Raw genomic sequence first — 12,103 nt, 5'->3', positions numbered from 1 at the left:
GAACACTGCAATGATGTCCACATCTAATTGAGGGTCTCGGGGTGGTTTGTATAAAGAATATGCGGGAGTGAGTTTCAGACCGGAATCTAATCGAGGGGTTCACGGTGGTTTCTATACAAATGACGGAAGCTGACCTATGTGTTTGAATGTCTCGTGTTAGTCTAACATCCAGGGATTGTTTAATGGAGCTTGCTTCATACTTCAAGAACTCAGACATCTCCATTTTATCCGTCTCCCACCAAAATTGACAGGACAATGACAGCAGAAGATATTCAAAGAGAAATGTTGCCTCTGTAATACCACATGTAATGCCATCTGTATACATCTAGGGCAGGAACAATCCTGGGATTGATAAGAGTAAATCTCCCTCACTCCATCCTCATCAAACACTCACAGGACAGAGACAGAATGGTGTTAGGCACAGAGGAAGAACTCACCTCGACATTGTTCCCATCACTGTTCCTTTGGCCATGGGTTTGAAATGCCATCCCCACACTGTCATTGACTATAGATCTGTCTCTGAATTTTGTTTCATCATTTAGGGATGTATTCAGCCCAGTGAGCCCTCACAGCTCTCTCTCCCTCATCGGCATCGACATTGTGTCTGTCTCTCCTCTTCTGTCTCACCATTTCTCTCCTGTCTCTCTCTCTCTCTCTCTCTTTGCCTCTCCTGTCTCCCTCCCTCATCTCTGCTTTCTGTGGGTTCATGACACCATTGCGATGTTAAGAGAGACTGTACCATGAATGTCACGGTGTTTGCTGTGTCCTGGAGGGTGGAGGACTAGCTGGTGGGCAGTAAACAAGATCATTTCCAGCTTGGTGAGCTAGTACCACCCCAGCCTCAAATTTACCTGGACCGTCTCAGACTCCTCCCTCCCCTTCCTAGACCTTTCCATTTCTATCTCGGGCGACCGACTCAACACAGACATTTACTACAAACCCACCGACCGACTCCACAGCTACCTAGATTACACCTCCTCCCACCCTGCTCCCTGTAAAAACGCCATCCCATACTCCCAATTCATTCGCCTCTGCCGCATTTACTCCCAGGAGGACCAATTCCACTACCGAAGAGCCCAAATGGCCTCCTTCTTCAAAGACCACAATTTCCCCTCCGATGTAGTCGACGATGCTCTCCACCGCACCTCCTCCACTTCCCGCACCTGCGCCCTTGAATCCTGCCCCTCCAATCACCACCAGGACAGAACCCCACTGATCCTCACCTTCCACCCCACCAACCTCCAGATACATCGTATCATCCTCTGTCATTTCCGCCACCTCCAAACAGACCCCACCATCAGGGATATATTTCCCTCCCCACCCCTATCAGCATTCCGGAGAGACCACTCCCTCTGTGACTCCCTCGTCAGGACCACACCCCCCACCAGTCCAACCTCCACTCCCGGCACCTTCCCCTGCAACCACAAGAAGTGCAAAACTTGTGCCCACACCTCCCCCCTCACCTCCCTCCAAGGTGCCAATGGATCCTTCCATATGTGTTGAAAATTCACCTGCACCTCCACACACATCATTTACTGTATCTGGTGCACCCGATGTGGTCTCCTCTACTTGTGGAACGTTTCAGGGAACACCTCTGGGACACCCGCACCAACCAACCCAACCAGCCCGTGACTGAACACTTTAACTCCCCCTCACACTCTGCCAAGGACATGCAGGCCCTTGGCCTTCTCTATCGCCAGACCCTGGCCACATGACACCTGGAGGAAGAGCGCCTCATCTTTCGCCTAGGAACCCTCCAACCACACGGGATGAATGTAGATTTCTCCAGCTTCCTCATTTCCCTCCCCGCACCTTATCTCAGTCCCAAACCCCGGATTCAGCACCACCCTCTTGACCTGCAATCTTCTTCCCGACCTCTCCGCCCCCACCCCCCTCCGACCTATCATCCTCACCCTCACCTCCTTCCACCTATCGTATTCCCAGCGCCTCCCCCCCCCCCCCGCCCCCCCCTTTTATCTCAGCCCGCTTGGCACACTAGCCTCATTCCTGAAGTAGGGCTTATGCCCAAAATGTTAATTCTTCTGCCCCTCAGATGCTGCCTGGCCTGCTGCGCTTTTCCAGCACCACACTTTTCAACTCTGGTCTCCAGCATCTGCAGTCCTCACTTTCTCCGAGTTAGTAGCAAGTGGGACTGCCTGAAGGGTCACTGCTAAAGACACAGACACTTTCAATTGATAGCAATGAGTAGCTGAAGGGAACAAATGTAATGTTTCCAGGTTCACCGAAAAGATCTACAGTGGGTGGGAGAAAAAGCTGTGGGGACGACCAAAGATACGGGCAACTTCACTCACTGAGGAAGGAATTAGCTGATGGAATATAATGTGCAGCAGATATTTCCAAGCTAACTTAGTGACTGATTAAAATTCCCATTCCTTGCCCAGTCCATCCTTCTACACCCAAAGGTGATTTGTCCCTGTGGGACAGCAGTGTAGGTCAAACTGCGGGAAATGAAGATGGGAACTGTGAAGTGTTCCCAGACTGAGCCACAACATGAAGAGCACAAGGATTGAGATGATTATTCTGTCGTGGAAGTTGAATGAGTTTTGGAAACAGGGTTCCTGTGATTGACAACACTATAAACCTGGCAACATCCAGAACCAAAGTAAGGTGTCAGAGGAATCACAGGTGGAAGTGGGAAGGGACTGGGCAAGGGCAGAAAAAATCGAGTCAATGTTCTGGGGACATGAGTTTGAATCCCACAGTGGCAGATGGTGGGAATTGAATTCAATTTCAGGGGAAAAGGAAGGAGTCTTCCCCATTAGAACATTGTTGTGAACATAGTTTGATACACTAATGTGCTTTAGGTAAGGAAATTTGCCATTTGACCTGGTCTGGCTCACATGTGACTCCAGACCAACAGCAATGTGCTTGACCTTTAACTACCTTCTAGGCAATTGGGGATGGAAAGTAATGCCGGCCCAACAAATTAAATAAAGTTCTCCAGCTCTGGTACCCTCCTGGTAATCTTCCTGTGCCAACTCTCCAAGATTGATGAATTCTTTGGCAATGCAGTTCAGTTCAGTTCAGAACACTCTCTGCTCATTCCTGAAGAAGGGCCTGTGCCCGAAACGTCGAATCTCCTGTTCCCTGGATGCTGCCTGACCTGCTGTGCTGTTCCAGCAATAAAGTTTCAACTTTGATCTCCAGCATCTGCAGACCTCACTTTCTCCTCGAAGAGTTCAGTTCAGTTCCCAATTCAACATTTAGGTCAATTAACAGGGTTTGTGTAGCTCTAATTTTTAATGTTTGCTTTAATGATTAATTGCATTAGGTACTTATCTGTGATCGTCACTCAACTTGTCAAAGATCAGAGAAGGAGAAAGTGAGGACTGCAGATGCTGGAGATCAGAGCTGAAAATGTGTTGCTGGAAAAGCGAAGCAGGTAAGGCAGCATCCAAGAAGCAGGAGAATCGACGTTTCGGGCATAAGGCCTTCTTCAGGAAGCCGGGCTTATGCCCGAAACGTGGATTCTCCTGCTCCTTGGATGCTGCCTGATGTGCTGCACTTTTCCAACAACACATTTTCAGCAAAGATCATAGAATCCCTACACTGCAGAGAGAGACCATTTGGCCCACTGAGTTTGCATCGACCCTCCACAACCCAGGCCCTGGTCATGACACGGGCTGCTTCAGGCACAGCCAACTCCATTTTCACCTGTAGATCCATGGTAAGCTTGTCTTTCTCCCTGCCTCACAATTATTCATCCCTTTGTCTGCCAGACTGCTCTTCTCTCTCTTTCTGGGCTCCATCTATTGGAGGAGTGGGACACAAGTAAGTTGTTCACTCTTATTGGTTCCCTTCAGGCGAGTTTCAGGTCTAGTCTGGTTGACCATCTCCTCACGAATTGACGAATTTGGTCCCCAGTGTTGCTACTGCGAATCTGATGCTCCCCAGTCAGAATCTGTTCTCCGTCCTTGCCATTTGAAGCACGTCTTTGAGGTAGTGTTTAAAGGGCAATCAACATTTAGGAGTGAAGTGATGTAATAATCAGCAAAAACAACCTAGACCATGTGTCCTGCTACCAGTTGTTAGGAAGAAGTACTTTACTGTGTTCATTGTGTGTGTTGCCAATTTCAATGTCGAAGCTGAAACCGAATAGCATTCCTGTTTTCATTGCTCACTCATGTCTGAAACATACATCTTTAACCATGCATTAATGATCAGTCAGAACTCTTTAATGTCTTCTGAAAACACTTCTGGGCCAGACCAGGTAAGATTCCCAGATTCCCTTTGGTGAAGGACATGAGTGAAGCAGATGTGTATTTACAGCAATTGGTGTTAGGTTCTGCAATGGGACTATGAAACTAACTTTCAATTCCAGATGGATTAATTATTTGAGATTAAATTCTGCCAATTGCTGGTATTTGTATTCTGGGTCACTGCATTACAAGTTCAGTGAGGTTCCCCCAGTCCAACTACATCACAATTTACATTATTCCCCAAATATCAACACCTTAGTTTCCTACAGCTCTGTCTGTGTGTGCAACAGCTCATTTGATTCTCTCTCCCCCACCACTTACACCCATTTGTTACAGTGTAGCTGCTGCAGTTTGATCTCAAAATGTGTGCATTTCAGTTGGAAAAATACAAATGATTCTGTAATTTTAACTTTATTGGTTGGTTATTAATCATTTATTTCATTCTTAGATTATGGAGTATTCAGTTCATTTCAGATGGAAAGAGGTTGCTCTGAGCACTGAGAGAATGCAGGGCTGGTGTCTGAGTATTTGTGTGATCAAAGGATCAAGAAGTTGCCAACTATTTCGACTCGATATTACAGTGTGGTGTATTTCTCTCACCTCTATAAAGGATAAAGCAAAACACACGAGACATTACACTGACTCAAGAAAAGCAATTCCTGGAATTCCTGAAATAAAAAGGAAGTGATGTGGAGTCTTCCTTGTTTCAACAAGATTCAGTGGAAAATTTCAGTAGCAGCTGGTGAGCGTTGGGGTGTGGGTGATAGTCACTGTCAAGCAGAGGGAGATGGAGCTGTGATTGTGAAGGTTTTATGGAATCCTAGAGGTCTACAGCATGGAAACAGGCTTTTCGGCCCAATTGGACGATGCCACTCAGTTTTCACTGTTAAATAGTTCCATTTGCCTGTGTTTGGTCCATATACCCCCCCAGTTGTCCCTCACTCCCAGAAAATATGGATAAAGAGGACTCAGTAATAGCACTGCCACTGAATTTCATGTTAAAATGGTGAAACTTAACAATAAATCTCTAAACAGAAAGTAATCCTTCATGTCGAGGAAACAGCAGTAATGAGGTGAGATGATGTAATGCACGTGGGCAGGACAAACAAGACAAGGAAATACACAATGAACAATAGGACCCTGGGAAGCATTTACAATTAGAGAGATTTGGGGTGAATGTACACCAGTCTCTGAAGGTAGATAAAGAATGGAGATAATATACTTGCTTTTATTAGCCTGACATCTTGTTTCTGTCCTTGGGATTTTCACTTGCGATCTCTTCCTCCCTTGAACTCTCTTTCTCTCCTTCCCTCCCTCTGACTATCACTATCTCATTCTCTGTCTGTTGGTTCTTCTCTTTTTCTCTCAAAGCATTTTCTCTCCCTCTTTCGCCCTGGGCCCTCTACTCTGTCCCAGTGGCGGGGAAGGGGGATTGGGAAGATTTGGACTTAGTGCCACAAGTTGCTGTACAGTTAATGCAGTAGGATACACATTTCCCCTGTTGCTCCCAGGTTTTACCCTCACTGTTGTCCAAACCGGGCCAGGGGGTGGAGGGATGAGTGGAAGGGGCATAAAGTACCTTTCTCATTGAGTGTGTGATTGGTTGGCTGCAGACTGGAATCTTGCTGTGCATTACAGCAGTCAAAATACCAGTTAGTCTCTGAACATACTCACCATGTCCTTCAGCCCAGGGGTTGAGAGTCTGTGAGGGGAGGTGGAGTAGCCATGTCCCTGAGTTCTTGAGCGGAGGAATGGGAAGCAAGGAGGTGGTGAGAGAGAGCCAGGGTGAGGGGGAGTGTTTGATGGGGCTTGAGGGGGGAAGGGGCTGTTGTCGGAGAGAGAGAGAGAGATGGAGGGGTGAGAGGACAAAGAGGCAGAGTATGAGACAGGGCGGAAGAGCGGTCTCCCCAGGTAGGGGAGTAATAATGCCCTTCAGGGCAAGGCCTGAGTAGCTGGATAGCACCAGGATCATTTAATGGGAGGTGTGGGGGGAGGATGGAGGGTTGTTGGTGGTTGTGGTGGTAGGGAGGCATGATGGGCTGAAAGGATTATCTATGTGATGTGAAGCTTCCATAATTCTGGGACTGGGATCTTGCTGTGCACAAAAGCAGTCAGTTACAGGCCAGTTAGTCCAGACAAACTCATTAATCTCTGCGCTAGGGAGTGGGGCTCAGCATGATATGGGGGACAGCAAAATATTTGTGAGGGTACACATTTGGTGAGGAATATAATTGAGAGGGCAAAATAATTGGGGAAGGGCAAACATTTGGGAGCGGAGTACAATGGGAACAGAATAGGAGGATGCAATTTCAGATCTAAGAGAAAAAGACAGGGTGAGAGAGAATGTGAGAGAAAGAGACAGAGGGAATAAATGACAGAGAGAAGAGAGGAAGAGTGGGGCTGAAGAAACAAGAACAGACAGAGAATAGAGAGATCGAGGAGGAGGAGAGCAAGCGAAGAACAGAGACAGAAAGTGCTAGAGAATCTCAGGGAGGGAGAGAGAGAGAAGGGCAGAGGGAGAGATAGGGAAGAGAGAGAGAGAAAGAGAAAGATGGAGACAGAGAGAAAGAGAAGGACAGTGAGAGGGAGATAGAAAGAGGGAGGCAGACAAAAGGACACAGATAGAGAGAAGAGGAAAAGTCAGACAGGGACAAACAGAAGTTAAGACATGGACAGACTGAAGTGGTGATACTCATATTCCAGTTAGTCCCAGCTCTCTTGATGGTTCTTCACATTCCTTCTCTCCCATGAGGTTTGCTTCAGCCTGGGAATGTATCAGTGTGTTGTATATTTGTTAGTAATCTCTGTGTCTGTGTCGCTGTCCAATGGAGTGTCTTTTGTTTTGGGGATTAAATCCCTCTTTCTCTCTCTCTTGTGTTTACAATGATACCCGCTGCTGAACACCCCATGCCATTGCACAAGCATCAACAGCATTTTCTTTGAGTGAACTTTTTTGGAATTGAAGTAACAGGTTGTTATTCCATCAAAAAGTCTGATCCACTGCATTATTCCCTTGATGTAAAACATGCTGTGCCAGCAGCTGTCCTGCCATATGCAATGTACTGGGGGAATGTTCAGCTCAGTGTTGTTGTTACTGCAAACATTTATAAACTTTCAATTGTTAGCTGGCAACAACAAGTCCCTTCAATACTACCTTACTCCCACCCTGATATACTTTCCAACCATCAATGACCACAAAGCAGTCTGGGGTTATTCAGCACCTAAGTGTGATCTTCAATAAATCACCTCACTTTCACACAGTGATTCAAATAACATGAAAAATGACAAATAAAAACTGAAAGAACTGAAAGTGGCGGCACGGTGGCACAGTGGTTAGCACTGCTGCCTCACAGCGCCAGAGACCCGGGTTCAATTCCCGCCTCAGGCGACTGTCTGTGTGGAGTTTGCACATTCTCCCCGTGTCTGCGTGGGTTTCCTCCGGGTGCTCCGGTTTCCTCCCACAGTCCAAAGATGTGCAGGTCAGGTGAATTGGCCATGCTAAATTGCCCGTACTGTTAGGTAAGGGATACATGTAGGGGTATGGGTGGGTTGCACTTCGGCGGGTCGATGTGGACTTGTTGGGCCGAAGGGCCTGTTTCCACACTGTAATGTAATGTAATGTAATCTAATCTAATCTAAACTGCAGATGTTATAAATCAAAAACAAAAACAAAAGTTGCTGGAAAAGCTCAGCAGGTCTGGCAGCATTGGTGGAAAGAAATCAGAGGTGATATTTCAATTTAAGTGGCCCTACCTCAGAACTGTCATCCAAACAGGAGCTGAACATACTAAACTGCCCTATGTGAGGTCAGTTCCCTGAATAGCCATCCCCAACCAGCAAAGGTTCTAGTCATGAACAACTATCCATAAAGTGAACACAGGCGAGCAGTCATTCCCACTCACCTCCTTTTCAACCACGCAGAATGCAAGGAAGATACAATAAAACTTCTAAGAAGTAGATTGGCTAAAATTGCCCAGCAAGATCTTGAACTGACTTGTACTACAGCAATTATAACGGGTGGAATTTATATAACTATATAAATCTGCCTCTGTGGTGTGAATCACCATCACTGCTTGGACAGACATCCCATGTGACAATCGGTGCAATGATGTCCCATACCATGATGCAAAGAGCATCTTGTAAATCACGGTTGACAGATGATTCATATTCTTTTAGCAGTGTGCAACTGATGGACTATGAATCAACTGATGATCCATTTACAGTTTCCAACTCATGAGTCTCTCAATGTTGTATTTCAGTTCAACTGGAGGGCACAACAGAGAGAAAGCACTGCAGATGCTGGAGATTAAAATTAAAGAGTGTGGTGCTTGAAAAGCACAGCAGGTCAGGCAGCATCCGAGGAGCAGGAGAATCAACATTTTGAGCATTAGCTCTTCATCAGGAATACACACTAGCAGCACCGACTTTCACTCTGTCGGGCCAAATGTTCTTGATCCTAATTGGAGCCTTGGAGCAGCACAAAAATATCAAATATCCTAAATCACACGTCATTCACCATAAACCAACTTGGCTTTCATCTGTGAAAAATCCTTTTGGACCAACCAATTTCCACAGCAGTGAGGCCTCTGGACAAGGTCCAATTACAGAGACTTCACAAAGTTGATGGAGTATTGCATCAAGGTGTAACACTATGGCCTCACAGTGAATTGGTCTAAAAATATATCCGGGCACTTATCTGTAAAATGTCAGTGCCAACAAAATAATAATAGCAATAATAAGTAATTAATAGCCTAAAATGAAATAACAATCCCAAGCAAATGTACATGGGAGTATCTTCACATAGACCATTATCGTTTAGGGAACATCAAAGGATAACAGCAACAAAGGGCAAGATGGGAAACGTCCTATTTGACAAAGTTGTTTGATCCTCTGTGGGACAGCTGCTACCATAACACTCCAGATCTCAGTGTTTGTCCTGTTAAACTGTGCACCACAGCACTATGCCTCTTTCTACAAATAGCATAACTCACACGTCTTTTCGACAAACAAATAATTCAACAATACACATCATAAATGGAACCCTGTGCTTAACACCGCTCCCAGTGAGCTGTCCTCACAAATACTGTGTCTCCACAGATCCACTGATTGATGAAAACACGCAGATAGTCAATGCCATCCGTGCTCACCATCAGTTATCACTCCATAATGACTTGAAAAACTCACCTTTTGCTAATATTGTACCTGGGCTCCCATTTGGAGCAAGCTGCCTGAGCAAGATCCACTAACAACATCTCTTTCCATCAAGGAATGGGAAACACCAGGTGTCACTGAGAAGTGGGTCATTACAAAACCCATCTGAGAAATAGCAGGCTTTAAACTACTACAGGGAAAGACTGTCTTGCTGAACACTTTCTTGACCAGATAGGGTCAGTGCTCAGCTAAATTCCATCAATGTGGCCTCAGTGTATATACATTCTGTACAGCATAGAGAAACCCACAATACTGCATATTACTGAGGAGCCTCCAATCTGACAAACTATTCACTTTAAACTCAGTTAGTGAGCACACTGTCATCTGGCATATCAGGCGTACAGTGGAAATGTAGAGATTTATATAACTTAAGTTGTTACAAGATTTACCAGGCACACTAACAATGTGAAGGAAGACGTAGCATACTTTCAAGATAATTAGCCTTGGAAAGTACATGTTGTTGTTTGCGAAATAACCTCTCCCTTCCTGCTGCTGGCAATGTCTCAGAATTGGAGAATTATCTCAAAATTGAAGAAGAGACAGTTTCAGAGACTATTTTATCTTGTCTGGTATCTCATTATTTTTAAAATCATTGAATGACAGCAGGTTTATTTTAATGATGTGATATCATTGAGATTTATGTTTGTACTTCAATACTCCAAAGACTGGATTAATCTGATCCTATTAGGTCTCAAATGCTAATTCCAACTTGTATTCAAACAACAAGACTTGCAAGATTTCACCCACTATCAGTCCCAGCAATATTGAAATATCTTTCAATATTCCTTTCAGTGATGACCTTCATTTTGCTGAGGCTAGTCAGCCAATCCATACCTCACATTGTAGAACACCTTGAAAGCTGTTTTAATAAATACTGTTATCCCACTGCTTTTCTTGTTAATTCAGTTTTGCAACCCATTTAGGAAATTCTATCTGTGAATGAGCACTCTGGTACAGAACCAAAAGCTGATGCTGACTACAACAACTGCTCGAACTCACACTAGGTAATACTTTCTTAAAACAAATTCAAAGAAAAACAGGAACAAATTCAGATCCTTATCCTCAGAATTCTCAAATGACAGAATAACATCGAACAGATCATCATGTTTGTCCCACCAAAATTACACTAAATCTACATCAGTCCCATTTTCCAGCACTTGGCCCATAGCCTTGAATGTTATGACATTTCAAGTGCTCTTCCAAGTACTTTTCTGAGGTTTCTGATTTCAATTTCAGGCCCCTTACCAACCTCTAGGTCCCCTCTAAACCTCCTGCCTTTCAGCTTAAAATTATACCACCCTGTTATAGGCCTTTGAGTAAGGGGAACAACTGCTTTCTATTCACCCTGTCTATGGTCTTCATAGATACTCCGATCTCTGTTCTTCGTGAAGCAACCTGAGCTTATCCAGCCTCCCTCTTCACAGCTATTTTGCTACACCGAAGCAACATTCTGCTGAACCTCCTTTGCACTCCCTCCAATGCAAATACATCCTTCCCATGCTGCGGTGACCAGAACGACACACAATCGTCCAACTATGGCCTAAACAAAGTCCAACAGCACTTCCCTGCTCTTATAATCTACGTCGTGACTAGTAAAGGCACATATCCTGTACGCCTTCTTAACTACCCTCGTAGCCAATCCTGCCACTTTCAGAGATCTGTTAACAAACACCTTAAGATCTTTTGGTTGCTTTATGCAGCCTGGTGTCCTTCCATTCACTGAGTACTGCCTTGTTTTGCAACTTCTGGCAAAATGTATCACGTCAGGGTTTATCAGGATTAAATTTTATCTGCCGTTGATCTGCCTGTTTGACCAATCTACCTATTTTTGCTTGTCGCGTAAGAATATTTTCCTCACTGCCAACCACCCAGTCAATATTTGTGTCATCACAAACTTACTTAGTATCCCCAACCACCGCCACCTCCCAACAACACATTCACTCATATACATGAACACACACACATGCAGACATACACACACACACTCTTTATTATCATTTACGAATATCACAAACAATGAAAGATCCAAAATTGATCCCACTGGATACCAGTCTCCAATTTCTCTAACAGCCTTCTTTCAGCTTTGCCTCTGCTTCCTCTGACTGAGTCAATTTGCTAATTTATTCTGAATTTCATGTGTTTTTACTTCAGTTGTCAATCTCCGATGTGTGGCTTTGGGACAGTTCAGTGACTCAGTGCTTAGCACTGCTGCCTCACAGCACCAGGGCCCTTCGATTCCAGACTTGGGTGACTGTCTGTGTGGAGTTTACACATTCTCCCTGTGTCTGTGTGGGTTTCCTCTGGGTGCTGGATTTCCTCCCACAGTCCAAAGGTGTGCAGGTTAGGTGAATTGGCCATGCTAAATTGCCCATAGAGATAGGTGCATTAGGCAGGGGTAAAGGTAGGGGAATTGGTTTGGGTGGGTTAACCTTTGGAGGGTGAGTGTGGACTTGTTGGCCTGCATGGCCTGTTTCTATACTGTAGGGAATTGAATATAATCTTGTCAAAGGCTTTGCTAAGATTCATACAAACTACATCAATTGCTCTACTCTCATCCAAAGACCTGATCACTTCCTCGAAAAATTTCACCACACTTGTGATGCATTTTGTCCCTCTGACAAAACCACAATAACAAAAAAGAACAAAGAAAATTACAGCACATAAACAGGCCT

Source organism: Chiloscyllium plagiosum, unplaced genomic scaffold, assembly GCF_037043375.1.
Source record: "Chiloscyllium plagiosum isolate Xiang-an unplaced genomic scaffold, Cpla_swu_hap1 HiC_scaffold_47, whole genome shotgun sequence".
Lineage (NCBI taxonomy): Eukaryota > Metazoa > Chordata > Chondrichthyes > Orectolobiformes > Hemiscylliidae > Chiloscyllium > Chiloscyllium plagiosum.
This window is presented reverse-complemented; position numbering follows the sequence as displayed.